Here is a 15,014-nt window from a genome sequence, read left to right as displayed (position 1 = left end):
CTAGGCCCAACTATGGTGAAGTGTTATGTAGTCGACGTTCACATAACACCACTAGAGGAAAAGACAACATGAAGCATATCAAAATACCAAACGAATACCAAATTCACATGACTATTATTAGCATGACTTATCCCATGTCCTCAGGAACAAAAGTAACTACTCACAAAGCATAATCATAATCATGATCAGAGGTGTAATGAATAGCATCAAGGATCTGAACATAAACTCTTCCACCAAGTAATCCAACTAGCATCAACTACAAAGAGTAATCAACACTACTAGCAACCTTACAAGTACCAATCGGAGTCGCGAGACGGAGATTTGTTACAAGAGATGAACTAGGGTTGGAGAGGAGATGTTGCTGATGAAGATGTCTCCCCTTCGACGAGAGGAATGTTGGTGATGACGATGGCGACGATTTGCCCCTCCGGGAGGGAAGTTTCCCCAGCAGGATCGTCCTGTCGGAGCTATAGATTGGATCTGCTCAAGTTCCGCCTCGTGGCGGTGGCGAAACCACGAAAAAGCTCCCTCTTGATTTTTTCTGGAATGTAACCCTTCATATAGCAAAAGAGGGGAGTCAGTGGGCCGTCAGGGAGCCCACAAGCCCTGCAGCCGCCACCAGGGGGGGGCGCCTACCAGGCTTGTGGCGCCGTGGTAGCTCCCCTCTGGTACTTCTTTCGCCTAGTATTTTTTATATATTCCCAAAAAATTCCACGTAAATTTTCAGAGCATTTGGAGTTGTGCAGAATAGAGGACTCAGATTTGCTCCTTTTCCAGTCCAGAATTCCAGGTGCCTGAATTCTCCCTCTTCAAATAAACCTTGCAAAATAAGAGAGAAAAGCCATAAATATGGTACCACAAAGTAATATAACAGCCCATAAAGCGATAAATAGCAACATGAAAGCATGATGCAAAATGGATGTATCACACTACTATTACTGCACACATCGACCGCTATCCATCATGCATCTAGTGTATTGAGTTCATGACGAACAGAGTAACGATTTAAGCAAGAGGACATGATGTCGAGGGATAATCTCAAAACAATGATGAAAACCCCATCTTTTTACCCTTGATGGCAACAACACGATGTGTGCCTCGCTACGCCGTCTATCACTGGATGAGGTCACCGCACGGTATGAACCCAAAACCAAGCACTTCTACCATTGCAGGAATCATAGATCTAGTTGGACAAACAAAACCCACAACTCGAAGAGAATTACAAGGATATGAAATCATGCATAAGAGAGATCAGAAGAAACTCAAATAAGATTCATAGATAATCTGATCAAAAATCCACAATTCATCGGATCTCGACAAACACACCGCAAAAGAAGATTACATCGGATAGATCTCCATGAAGATCATGGAGAACTTTGTATTGAAGATCCAAGAGAGAGAAGAAGCCATCTAGTTACTAGCTATGGACCCGTAGGTCTATACTGAACTACTCACGCATCATCGGAGAGGTCATGGTGTTGATGAAGAAGCCCTCTGTGTCCGAATGCCCCTCCGGCACGGCACCAGGACGTGCCCCAGATGGGATCTTACGGAGACAGAAGCTTGCGGCGGTGGAAAAGCGATTGCGATGATATCTTGATTTTTTCTAGAATTTATGGGAATATATAGGCGAAATACCTAGGTCAGGGGACGTCCAGGGGGCCCACAAGCCTGGATGGCGCCCCCTAGCCGCGGGGTGGGAGCTTGTGGTGCCCCTGGGGCTCCCCTGCCATGGCTCCCAAGTTCCCCGATCTTCTTCCGTTCCAAAAACAAATTCGGGGATTTTCTTCCATTTGGACTCCGTTTCAAAATCTCCTCTAAAAGGGGTCAAAAACATGGAAAAAACAGGAACTGACACTTGGCACTGAGTTAATAAGTTAGTCCCAAAAAATATATAAAAGGCATACAAAACATCCAAAGTTTGATGTGGAATGCTACCTAGCATAGTTGTCCTTTGCAACTTCTTTCACGTGACATGAATGTTCAGATCTGTAAGATTCAAAACAATAGTTTGCTATTGACATGAAAACAGTAATACTTCGAGCAAACTAGCAAAGTAATCATGAACTTCCAAAATAACGAGGCCAAAGAAAGTTATCCCTACAAAATCATATAGTCTGGCTATGCTCCATCATCCTCACACAACTAATGTAAATAATGCCCGGTATTGGCCAAGTAATTGTTTTCGCACTCTTACTTTCTCAAACTTTTTATAACTATCACGCAATACATGAGCGCGAGCCATGGATATAGCACTATAGGTGGAATAGAGTGTGGTGGTGGTTGTGAGACAAAAAGGAGGAGATGGTCACATTGACTCGGCGTATCAATAGGCTATGGAGATGCCCATTAATAGATATCAATGTGAATGAGTAGGGATTTCCATACAAGAGATGCACTAGAGCTATAAGTATGTGAAAGCTCAAGAGCAAAACTAGTGGGTGTGCATCCAACTTGCTTGCTCGCGAAGACCTAGGGCAATTTTGGGGAAGCCCATCATTGGAATATACAAGCCAAGTTATAAAACGAAGATTCCCACTAGCATAGGGTAGTGACAAAGTAAGAAGCTCTCAATCATGAAGAACATTGTGCTAACATGAAGCACAAGTGTGGAAAAAGATAGTAGCATTGTCCCTTCTCTCTTTTTCTCTCTTTTCCCTTTTCTCATTTGGGCTCTTAGGCCTCTCTTTTTTTCTCTTCTTTTTTTGGGTTGTTTGGCCTCTTTTTTTATTTCCTCACATGGGACAATGCTCTAATAATGATGATCATCACACTTTTATTTACTCACAACTCAAAGATCACAATGATGATGACTCCATAGGAAATGCCTCCGGCACTGTACCAGGATGTGCAACGATCTAGCTTGGCGTATGACGTTGAAACATCTCGCTAGCTATCTTACGATCATGCAATGGCAATATGATAGTGACGGCACAAGTCATGAGACGGAACGGTGGGAGTTGCATGGCAATATATCTCGGAATGGCTATGAAAATGCCATAGTGGGTAGGTATGGTGGCTGTTTTGAGGAAGGAATTTGGTGTGTTTGTGCACCGGCGAGAATTGCGCAGCACTAGAGTGGCTAGCAATGGTGGAAGCTGAAAGTGCATCTATACCATGGGCTCACATTAGTCATGAAGAACTCACATACTTATTGCAAAAGTTTTTATTAGAAACCAAAACAAAGTGCTAAACGCATACTCCGAGGGGAAGGGTTGGTAGGTGTAAACCATCGCGCGATCCCGACCTCAACACAAAGTATGACAATCAATAGATCAATTATGCTCTCACTTCCTAACATAGCGGTTCACCATACGTGCATGCTACGAGAATCACTAACTTCAACACAAGTATTTCTAGATTCACAACACCCTACTAACATAACTCTCAATATTACAGAATCCATGTCTCAAAACAATTGAGAGGAATCGAAACTTCTCTTTCTACTCAATGCACATGAAGATGGAGGTTTTTGCATCCTCTTTGGGTACCTAGCACATTTGGTACTACTTTCATAGCATAAGCCAACTACCAAGTCATGCACCGCCGTGCTCTAAAGATATACGTGAAGCACAAGAGCAAAAGTATCTGGCTCAAAAGATATCAGTGAAGCACTATGAGCATTCCAGCAAAATCATGATGAGTGCATGTCTCTCTCTCAAAAAGGTGTGCAGCAAGGATGATTGTGACACAACAAAAATAAAAGACTCCTAAGATACAAGACGCTCCAAGCAAAACACATATCATGTGGTGAATAAAAATATAGCTCCAAGTAATGTTACCGATGGATTGAAGACGAAAGAGGGGATGCCTTCCTGGGGCATCCCCAAGCTTAGGCTTTTTGGTTTCCTTGAATTTGGCTTGGGATGCCTTGGGCATCCCCAAGCTTGAGCTCTTTCCACTCCTTATCTCTTTGTCCATGAGAACATCACCCAAAATTTGAAAACTTCACAACACAAAACATAAACAGAAACTTGTGATAACATTAGTACAAGAAAACAAACTACCACTTCTTTTGGTACTGTAGCAAACTTTAATTATATCTATATTGATGATGGGCTACTGTATTCACACTTTTCCATGGCTAGTACCCCCCGATACTAACCATAGTTTCATTAAAACAAGCAACCAACTCAACAAAAACAGAATCTGTCAAAAACAGACCAGTCTGTAGCAATCTGTATACTTCGTATACTTGTGGTACCTCAAAAATCTGAATAATTACGACGGCCTAGGAAAAAAGCATATAAATCAGCAGAAAAAAGATTCAACTCAAAATCTCTTTCTGAATAAAAATGAAAAAGCATCTCGTGAGCAAAAAAGTTTCTGTCTTTTTCCAGCAGGATCAAACAACCATTACCAAGACTAGTCACAAAGGTTTTGCTGGGCTCAAACGCAAAAAGAAACACAAAAAACACATTCACAACAGAATTATGATGGTGTGGACTCAACAAAACAGAAATAAAAAGATAAATTCATTGGTTTGCCTCCCAACAAGCGCTATTGTTTAACACCCTTAGCTAGGCATAGAAGCGATAGAATCACGTATCGTCGTCTTTGCTGCTCAAACCATAAGTGGCGTGATCATTTATCATCTTGAGGTTTTCATCTTTCTTGCTGGATGATTCACCACTACTTTTAGGAACAAAGAAAGACTTGGTGATTTTATTGTGGGCAAAATTTGGAGTATTATGCACAGCGGAAAAAGCGGAACCCAAGTTGGTTATAACATCCTCTAGTTTGCCAATCCTAGCGGAATCATGACCTAGCTTTTCGTTAACTGTGGGTTCCTTATCCTTTATATTTTTCAAAACCATTCCCACCTTGGATCCGTACTGAGTGATTTGATTGTGGATATTTTTATCCAAATTCTCAATGAGTTCAATCGTAGCAACTTTATTTTCAATAACGTCCAGCCTAGGCATCACATGTTCCAGAGTTAAGGTAGTTCCATTAACTAAGAGTGGGGGTGAGCCTACAAAATTTATCACAGCTCCATAAGAATCAACGGTATGGATACACAAGAAATTTCGACCTATGATGGTGTCAAGAATATACCTATTCCAAGGAGAAACACCCACATAAAAACTGCGAAGCAAGACGGTAGTGGATTGCTTATGAGTAGATCTACTCTGAGCATTGCAAATCCTATACCAAGCGTCCTTTAAGTTTTCTTCCTCAGTTTGTTTGAAATTGAGAACTTCGCTCTCGGGAGTATCGTTTGAAGTGGTGGATCTAGCCATCAGGATAGACTATCCCACACAGAGGAGTATAAAGCAAGCGAGAGAAAAGGGCGAACAAAAAGGCGAACGAAAGAGGCAAACGAAAAAGGAAAATTGGTGAAGTGGGGGAGAGGGAAACGAGAGGCAACTGGCAAACAAAGTAAATGCAAGAGATGAGTTTGCGACACCTACTTGGATGAGTTCTTGACTTGATATTCCTCCCCGGGAACGGCGCCAGAAATTCTTCTGCTATCCCACAGACAACAGCGCCAGAAATTGACACGTTGATAGAGGCTGGGCTTGCGTTGGTTCTTCCCTTGAAGAGGAAAGGGTGATGCAGCACAGGTGCAGTAAGTATTTCCCTCAGTTTGAGAACCAAGGTATCGATCCATAAAGAGGGTCTCGTCAAGTCCAGAGTACCTGCGAAACACAAACAAGCTTGCACCCAATGCTTCAAAGGGGTTGTCAATCCCTTTAAGATTGTTTGCAAAGTGAGATGTGAAGGCGAAAGTGCAACGAAGTAAAAAGTGTAAGGCTGAAAATATGGTGTGGAGTAGACCCTGGGGGCCATAGTGTTCACTAGAGGCTTCTCTCAAAATAGCAAGTATCACGGTGGGTGAACAAATTACTGTCGAGCAATTGATAGAACCGCGCAAAGTCATGACGATATCTAAGGCAATGATCATGCATATAGGCATCACGTCTGAGACAAGTAGACCGATACTTTTTGCATCTACTACTATTACTCCACACATCGACCGCTATCCAGCATGCATCTAGTGTATTGAGTTCATGACGAACAGAGTAATGCTTTAAGCAAGATGACATGATGTAGAGGGATAATCTCAAACCAATGATGAAAATCCCATCTTTTTACCCTAGATGGCAACAACACGAAGCGTGCCTCGCTACCCCTTCTGTCACTGGGTGAGGTCACTCCACGGTATGAACCCCAAACCAAGCACTTCTCCCATTGCAAGAATCATAGATCTAGTTGGCCAAACAAAACCCACAACTTGAAGTGAATTACAAGGATATGAAATCATGCATAAGAGAGATCAGAAGAAACTCAAATAAGATTCATAGATAATCTGATCATAAATCCACAATTCATTGGATCCTGACAAACACACCGCAAAAGAGGATTACATCGGATAGATCTCCATGAAGATCATGGAGAACTTTGTATTGAAGATCCAAGAGAGAGAAGAAGCCATCTAGTTACTAGCTATGGACCCGTAGGTCTATGGTGAACTACTCACGCATCATCGGAGAGGTCATGGTGTTGATGAAGAAGCCCTCCGTGTCCGAATCCCCCCTCCGGCAGGGCACCAGGACGTGCCCCAGATGTGATCTTGCGGAGACAGAAGCTTGCGGCGACGAAAAAGCGATTGGGATGATCTCGTGATTTTTTCTGGAATTTATGGGAATAGATAGGCGAAATACCTAGGTCAGGGGACGTCCAAGGGGCCCATAAGCCTGGATGGCGCGCCCCCCTGGCCACGGGGTGGGGGCTTGTGGTCCCCTGGGGCTCCCCTGCCTTGGCTCCCAAGTTCCCCGATCTTCTTCCGTTCCAAAAAAAATCTTTTCGGGGATTTTCTTCCGTTTGGACTCCATTTCAAAATCTCTTCTGAAAGGGGTCAAAAACATGGAAAAAACAGGAACTGGCACTTGGCACTGATTTAATAAGTTAGTCCCAAAATATATTTAAAAGGCATACAAAACATCCAAAGTTTGACAAGATAATAGCATGAAACCATCAAAAATTATAGATACATTGGAGACGTATCAGGGAACCATCGTGACGACGATCTACACTAATAACTTTGTAATTATCAGCACTAACTCTTTCCCCCTCTATGCAGCTATGCAACACCTCTTCTACCTATTGTAATCTCTAATTAAACATGGTCCTTACTGCTAATATTAGTATCCAATGATGTGTTGCCATCCTATGATATTTGAGTAGATTCATTTTGTCCTATGGGTTAATTGATGATTGTGATTGGTTTGAGTTGTATGTATTGTTTTGGTGTTGTCCTATGGTGCCTACCATGTCACACAAGAGTGTGGGATTACCGCTGTAGGGTGTTGCAATGCGTTCATAATTCTCTTATTGTGGGTTGAGTGAGTGAATGAAAGAATAAACTTAGTAGGGGGTTATTGCGTGATACATCTCCAACGTATCTACTTTTCCAAACACTTTTGATATGGTTTTGACCTCTAATTTGCATGATTTGAATTAAACTAACCCGGACTGGTGTTGATTTCAGCAGAACTACCTTGGTGTTATTTTTTTGTAGAACTAAAACTTATCGGCATTGGATGAAACTTTTTGTGAATTATTTCTGGCATTTATAAGGAATTATGCAGCAAAGACCTATCGAAGAAACATTGTCACGCGACCACAAGACAACAGGGCACCCCACCAGGCCGGGCCTTGATGGCTTGTGGGGCCCACGTGGCTCTTCCGACCCTGATTCCAGTCCTATAAAATCACATGTTTAGATAAAAAAATAAAAGAGAATTTTTGATCGCGTTTCATGAGACGGATTTTCCGCCACCTCTTGTTCTTCCTCCGGAGGGCTGATCTGGAGTGCGTTTGGGGCTCCGGAGAGGGGGGTTCGTCGACGTCATCATCACCAACCCTTCTTCATAAAAACCGCCATGATGTTCACCACCGGGAGTGAGTAATTCCTTTTTAGGATTTCTAGATGGTGGTGGTATTGGATGAGATAGATCATGTAATCGAGTTAAGTTTGATAGGGCTTGATCCCTAGTATCCATTGTGTTTTGAGATTGATGTTACTATGACTTTTTTTTGCTTAATGCTTGTCACTAGGGCCCGAGTGCCATGATTTCAGATCCAAACCTATTATGTTTTCGTGAATATGATAGTGATTTGGATCCTAACTTGCAAGTTGTAGTTACCTATTACGTGTCTTGATCCGCATACCCCAAGTTGACAATAAATGGGCTTTGCGGTGATTGCCGTAGTTTGAGGAGTTCATGTATTCACCACGTGTTAATGATTTGTTACGGTTCTCTATTGAAAGGAGGCCTTAATATACCTTAGATTCCAATGGGAACCCGCTGCCATGGGAGGGTAGGACAAAAGATGTCATGGAAGTTCTTACCGCAAGCACGTATGACTATATACACAATACATGCCTACATTATATTGTTGAATTGGAGCTAGTTCTATGTCACCCTAGTGCGTAACTATTGCATGATCAATGTCATCTAAATCATTATCCATCATTGATCCACATTCCTATGTCTTAAATATACATAATCTTGCTAAGTTACTACTGTCGTTGTTGCTGTCACACCTGCTACTCAATTGCTACTCGTACTACTGCTACCAAAATTGCTGCTATCACTATTACTATTACTACTATCATTTGTTGTGCTACTAAATCCTTGTTGCAGAGAGATATCCTAGGTGTAGTTGAATTGACAACTCAATTTTTACGAAGAATAAATATTCTTTCGCTCCCCCTGTGTCGAATCAATAAATTAGGGTGAAATACTACCCGTGAACACTGTCACAATCCCCTATATTTGTGGGTTATCTAGACCTTTTTCTAGCGCCGTTGTCAAGGACCGTAGCTTTATTTATTGTGTTGACTTGAGGATATCCAATTGCCACTATGAAAAATCTAAAGGATAATTGAACTAAGATCATCCCCTCTCGCACGAGAGGAGCTAAGGAACTGCCATATAGCTCTGCTTCTGATTCACCTACTGTTTTGAATCATCTTGTTACACCACAACCTATTGGTCAGCGTGATATGTGACATGAACTTGATGATGCTACTTCTGAAATTAATCATGATAATACACATGTTGAAACTAAAACTACGCCACTGAGTGAATTAGTTAATGCTCATATTGCTAGATCTAGCGAACTTGAAAATGCTAAAGCTGATGAAGATTTTGAATCACCTGTTACACCTTGTATTTATAATAGATATTAATTACCTTATGTACCTGAAGGTTATGTTATGGATGATGAGTTAGCTAGAGACTTTCTTGCTTGCAAATATAGATATGATTTGAAAAGATTACTATGCAAACTACAATAAAAATCTTTGATGGAGAAAATAAAACATGATCCTAAATGTGCTACTTCTCCTATATTTGTCACTCATAAGGAATATGAATTCGCTGTAGACCCTAAATTAATTCCTATAGTATATTCTGATCCTTTTCATGGTTATGAAAGTGAAATTGTAGTCAAACATCTTATGAAACTGAATGATATTGTTGCCTTGTTCACCAATGATGAAAAGATACGCTACTATTATATCCTTAAGCCTTTTCCTTTCTCGCTGAAAGGAGAGGCCAAGGAAGAGTTTCTGTCTCTTGCTCCTGGTTGTATGCGTAATCCCCGGGATATGCTATATTACTTCTCTAAAAAATATTTTCATGCTAATAAGAAACAAGTTGCTTTACACAAAATATTTAACTTTGTTCAAATTGAAGAAGAGAATCTCCCTCAAGGTTGGGGGAGGCTTCTCCAGCTACTTACAGCTTGGCCTCATTGTCCTCCTGAGAAGAATGAAATTCTTGGTATATTTCATAATGGACTAACCGATATTGTTACGGATTTCCATGATAGTTGTGTTGGTTGTGTTTTCACGAAAAAAAACAGTTGCACAAGCAGAAAAGTTACTAAATAATATATTGCAAAATGTTGATGATTGGACACTCCCTGAACCACCACCGGAACCTATTCAACAGAAGAAAGGTATTCTATTTCTCAACCTTGAAGGTATGCAATAAGCAAAAAGATCTACAAAAGAGAAATGTATTAAAATTGAGGATGTCAAGGAATTACCACCGATTGAAGAAATACATGGACTTGATACCCCGACACAGGTAGTAGAGGTAAACTCTCTTCGTTCCTTGACCAAAAATGATATACCTTATGCTAAGACTCTTGATCAATGCATGGATGAATTTGACAACTACATTGCTAAACAAGAACACTTCAATAACTATGTTAAGGATCAATTGAGTAATAATGCCATGATGATAGTTCACTTAAGTGACTTGATGTTTAGAATTTCTAGTGATTCAAAAGGTCTAGGTAAACATGCTTCTATGCTTCACACCTAACTAGATCAAGTACCTAAGTCACAAAATAATTTTCTTGCTCACATGAATAATATTAATGATCATGATGTTAGAGTAATGACTAGAGGATGTAGAATGACTCACGAGTCTACATATCCCGAAGGTCACCCTAAAAGAATAGAACATGATTCTCAGAGAATTAACGATGATACTTCTAGTCCCACTAAGAAGGCAAATAAAAGGAAAAATGATAGGACTTTGCATGCCCCTAGGGAATCTCCTATTGAGAAACTTGCCGAGAATAATAATGATGATCCTATTTCTGATGTCGAGAAACACTTTGGTAGTGAACATGAACTTAATGATAATGGTAATGATAACAATCATGTTAATGTAGAAGATCCACCAGGTAGTAATAAGGAAGCTAATAATGATGTTGAGATAGAACCCGTTGAGGATCTTGATAACCCATCTCCTAAAAATAAACGTTATGATAACACAGACTTTTTTGCTAGAAAACATAAAAAGGAAAGAGAGCTGACATACCCTCAAAAGTCTTCTAAAAGTAGGGATGATGAAGATTTTGAACGCTTTGCTAAAATGATTAGACCTGTGTTTTTGTGCACTCGCTTGACTGATATATTGAAAATGCATGTGTATGCTAAGTACATGAAGGATATTATTACCAATAAAAGAAAGATACCCGAAACTGAAAATTGCTACTATGCTTTCTAATTACTCTTTTGATGGCGGAATACCTAAGAAGTTGGGAGACCCGGGTATACCCACAATACTTTGCTCTATTAAAAAAATTATGTTAACACTGCTTTATGTGATTTAGGAGCTTGTGTTATTGTTATGCCCATCTCCCATTATAAAGACTTGAACTGTATAAGCTTACACCAACTGATATATCTTTGCAAATGGCCGATAAATCAACTGTTTACCTATTGGAATTTGCGAGGATCTCCTTGTTCTGGTTGCAAATGTTACTATCTTAACATACTTTGTTATTCTTGATATGCCCGAGGATGACAATATGTCAATCAACCTCGATAGACCCTTTATAAATACTGAAGTGGCTGTTATTGATTGCAACAAAAGTAAGGTCACTTTTCATGTTAATGGCAAGCAACATACGGTTCATTTTCGGAAGAAGCAAACTTTGGTTAACAAGTCGTTGAGCCTATTCCCATGGTCATCATTGGAGATTTTACCATCCCTCTACCTACTGTCAAGAAAAAGAAATACGATAATCCTAATGTGGGGGATATGCAAATCCCCATTGAGGTAACCTAGTGATATACAAAAATTCTTCAGTTTCATGTTTATCGAAAACGATTGTTAATAAGACTTGATCAACCTCATTAATGGACCCTTTTTGAAATACATGTGATTGATGAATTGAGTATTCACAACTCTCTCTATCCCAAGTTTATTCTCTGTTCTTTTAGCTAAATACAACTAAAATGCCATGATTAATCTATTTTCTGAGATTTCCTTACCATAGAAAAATGACCCAAGAATAAAAAGTCTCAGAATGACACAAAATTTTAACATGATTTTCTATCGAATAAATAAGAATTTTTCACAAAAAAAATTCTTGCAGTGAGACGCACCTATGGGCCACACGCCAATAGGGCCCTCGTGGCTGCGCCTAGATGGCTTGTGGGACTCATAGGCCCCCTGCCTTATCCCTTTATCTCGCATCATCCTCTACCTCGAGAAAAAATTCCTAGCTCTCTCCCTCTCCCGTGTTCTTCCTCCAGAAACTGAAATTTTCGATCTCTTTGCTCGGAAACCCGTTTTTTAAACTATTTTGAGGAAATTTTTCCTTGGTGTTAGAGCATATTTCTTGATATAGGTTTTGGAAATTGATGACAATCCCCAAGGACTAATGGTTGCCTTAACTTATATTTGTAGGATTTTTCCATAGGTACTTCTTGAAGTCCATCTGTTGGTTTCAAGGAGTTTATATGATGACCCAGGTGGTATTCAAGGTATTACCCAATGAATGGTCATAAAGACACAAGGTTGATCAAGACTAAGTCAAAGAGTAAATAAAGTTGATCAGCACACAAAGCGTACAAGATGTATCGAGAGGGGTCAAGTGATCCCATGGTATGGTATGCAATGTCCATTACACTTTGTGTACTAACCCATGATATTCGTGAGATTTGTATGTGGGGTTAGGTATGTTTCCATGGGCTTGCGTCAAGAGGAAGATCTCATACAACCCATGGAGGATGACATCAAGTAGTGATCTTCATCAAGTTTGCGGTGTATAAGTTCAAGTGGAGCACCAGGAAGATATCATGCTTGAAGCTTGTCATCCATTGTGGTCGCAATGGACTTGTGAAGATGTGCTGAAGAGTGGCTCACCAAGAGTGAGTATGGGGAGCAATCAACTAGTCCTCATCAAGACAACATAATCAAGAATGGTGGTCCATCTTGAGGAAGTCAAAATCATCGTATAGTTCTGCCCGTGATAGGTTTTTCTATTTTAGGATACATTGTTGTACTGTCAAGGGGGCTCTCAAGTGAGTAGCTTGATCGTATAATTCGTTGAGATCTAAAACCATTTGTATCCTTGTATCATCTTCCTTGGTTCTTGTTTGGTGGTTCCCTTTGTGAGTATTAGAGCTTATGGTCATCTTTATGACACGCTCAAGTTCATCGAAAACGGAGTTCATGTGCATCTTCTTTGATGTTTTCGATGTTGGAGTTTTTGCCGGTTCTTCATTCATAGAGGTTTCACATTTGTATATCATCATCCTGAATCCAACAAGCTTGAGTTTTCTCAATTCTAAGCTCATTTGCACAAGTTATGGCTATTCTGTTCTTTTGTGTTTTCTTCATGCGGTTGTACCACTGCCCCCGGGAGATTGTACCGCCCACGGCTGGGTGACCCAGGGTGTCATCCGTGGGTGGTTGAATGGGCCCAGCACCAGGCTTTTCTGTTGAGCTCTGGTTGTTGTGCATAGGTGGACCGATTGTACTACTATATTATATAGCCCGGTACTACCAGTGTTCCAAGCAGTTATACTTCTTGGGACTTTGCCGTGTCCAGCGCTCGAGTTGGGCGGTTGTACCGGTCACAATGGTTGTACTGCCCGCATCACCGGTTGTACGGCCCCTGTGTAATTCTGCTCATAACAGCAGATTTGTGGGGACCTATTCAAGGGGGTCTTCTCCTCCAATGGTTCCCCACCTCTTAAGCTCGTGTTCTTCACCCATTTTGGACCTTCTTTGAGCTTGCTAACTCTCAAACCCTCCAATGATTCTTGCTAGTTCTTGAGGGAAAAGATAGAGGAGATCTAGACCCAAATTTCCACCAATCACTTTCTCCTCATTGTGAGGGGGACACCTTGGACATAGATCTTGAAGTTCTTTGTGTTTTTGTTCGTTCTTCCTCTCATTTTCTTCCATAGCCTTAGTTGTTGTGGAGGGATTTGGGAAAGAAGGACTTGGGCGATCCGTGTGCCCTTGCCATTGCATATGATGCATAGATTTGAGTTCTCCACGGTGATACATGGACATGAAGTTTGAGAAGCTTATTACTCTTGGGTGCTTGGTACCCTAATACTTGCTCTTCTTGGGTGCTTTGGCATCCTAGAAGCTTGGTGGTGCCTCGGAGCTCAATCATTGTGGTGTAAAGCTCCGAGCAAGCTTCGGGGTCTCCAATTAGGTTGCGCAAATGCCTCGAGCATTTGAGGTTACCTCGAAGCCATATTCCATTGTGGTGAAGCTTTGTGGTGTTGTTGGTAGCCTCCAATTAAGTTCTGGAGATTTCCCCAACCTTATTTGTACGGGTTCGGTGACCACCCTCAAGGGTCCCTTAGTGGAATCACAACATCTTGCATTTTTCAAGGGCGTGAGAAGATTACGGTGGCCCTAGTGGCTTCTCGGGGAGCATTGTGCCTCCACACTGCTCCAAACGGAGAGTAGAATCCGCAAGGGTGGGAACTTCGGGATACATCATCGTCTCCATGTGCCTCGGTTATCTCTTACCCGAGCCCTTTAATTATGCACTTTACTTTGTGATAGTCATATTGTTTCTTGTTATATATCTTGTTATAACTTAGTTGGTTATCTTACTTAGCATAAGTCGTTGGTGGACATAGGTGAGCCTAGTTCTTTTAGGTTTTGTGCTCGACAAATTAAACGTTAGTTTTATTCCACATTTGTTCAAGCCTAAACCGTAATTATTTTAAAGCGCCTATTCACCCCCCCCCTCTAGGCGACATCCACATCCTTTCACTTGGTATGTGACTCCTCCATCTCTCCAATTAGTTTTTGCCTTAGTGTTTTATATTTGGCATACATTGTTGCACTTGGTGCTACAGAAAATGAGCTTGCATGTTAAGTCCTTTAAGTTCCAAGTAGCATGAATGCTCGATATAGACTCTAAGTATCCATATGAGTAGTTGCTATCATTCTCATAAAGTTTTATTGACATATTTTTGTGTGGCCCAAAAATTTCACAAATTTGTGCTTAGGGAGTTGAGTTTCTTCAAGAGGACTTCCTTGAGAAAGCGTACTTCGGGTGAATCATCGAGCGAGGGCTCTATATGTCAAGCCTACATCGAGCCTCGGGCTAATCAGGTAGTCATGGTTGATGCCAAATCCTGTCAGTGGCCAAGCAAAGAGTTCATGAGGAATGCAGGTATCAAGGAGGAATTTGATCATTTCATTCAAAACACCAGCCTC

This window comes from Hordeum vulgare, chromosome 4H, assembly GCF_904849725.1.
Source record: "Hordeum vulgare subsp. vulgare chromosome 4H, MorexV3_pseudomolecules_assembly, whole genome shotgun sequence".
In the NCBI taxonomy this organism is placed as follows: Eukaryota; Viridiplantae; Streptophyta; class Magnoliopsida; order Poales; family Poaceae; genus Hordeum; species Hordeum vulgare.
The sequence above is the reverse complement of the archived record's forward strand: the minus strand, read 5'-3'. Positions refer to the sequence as shown.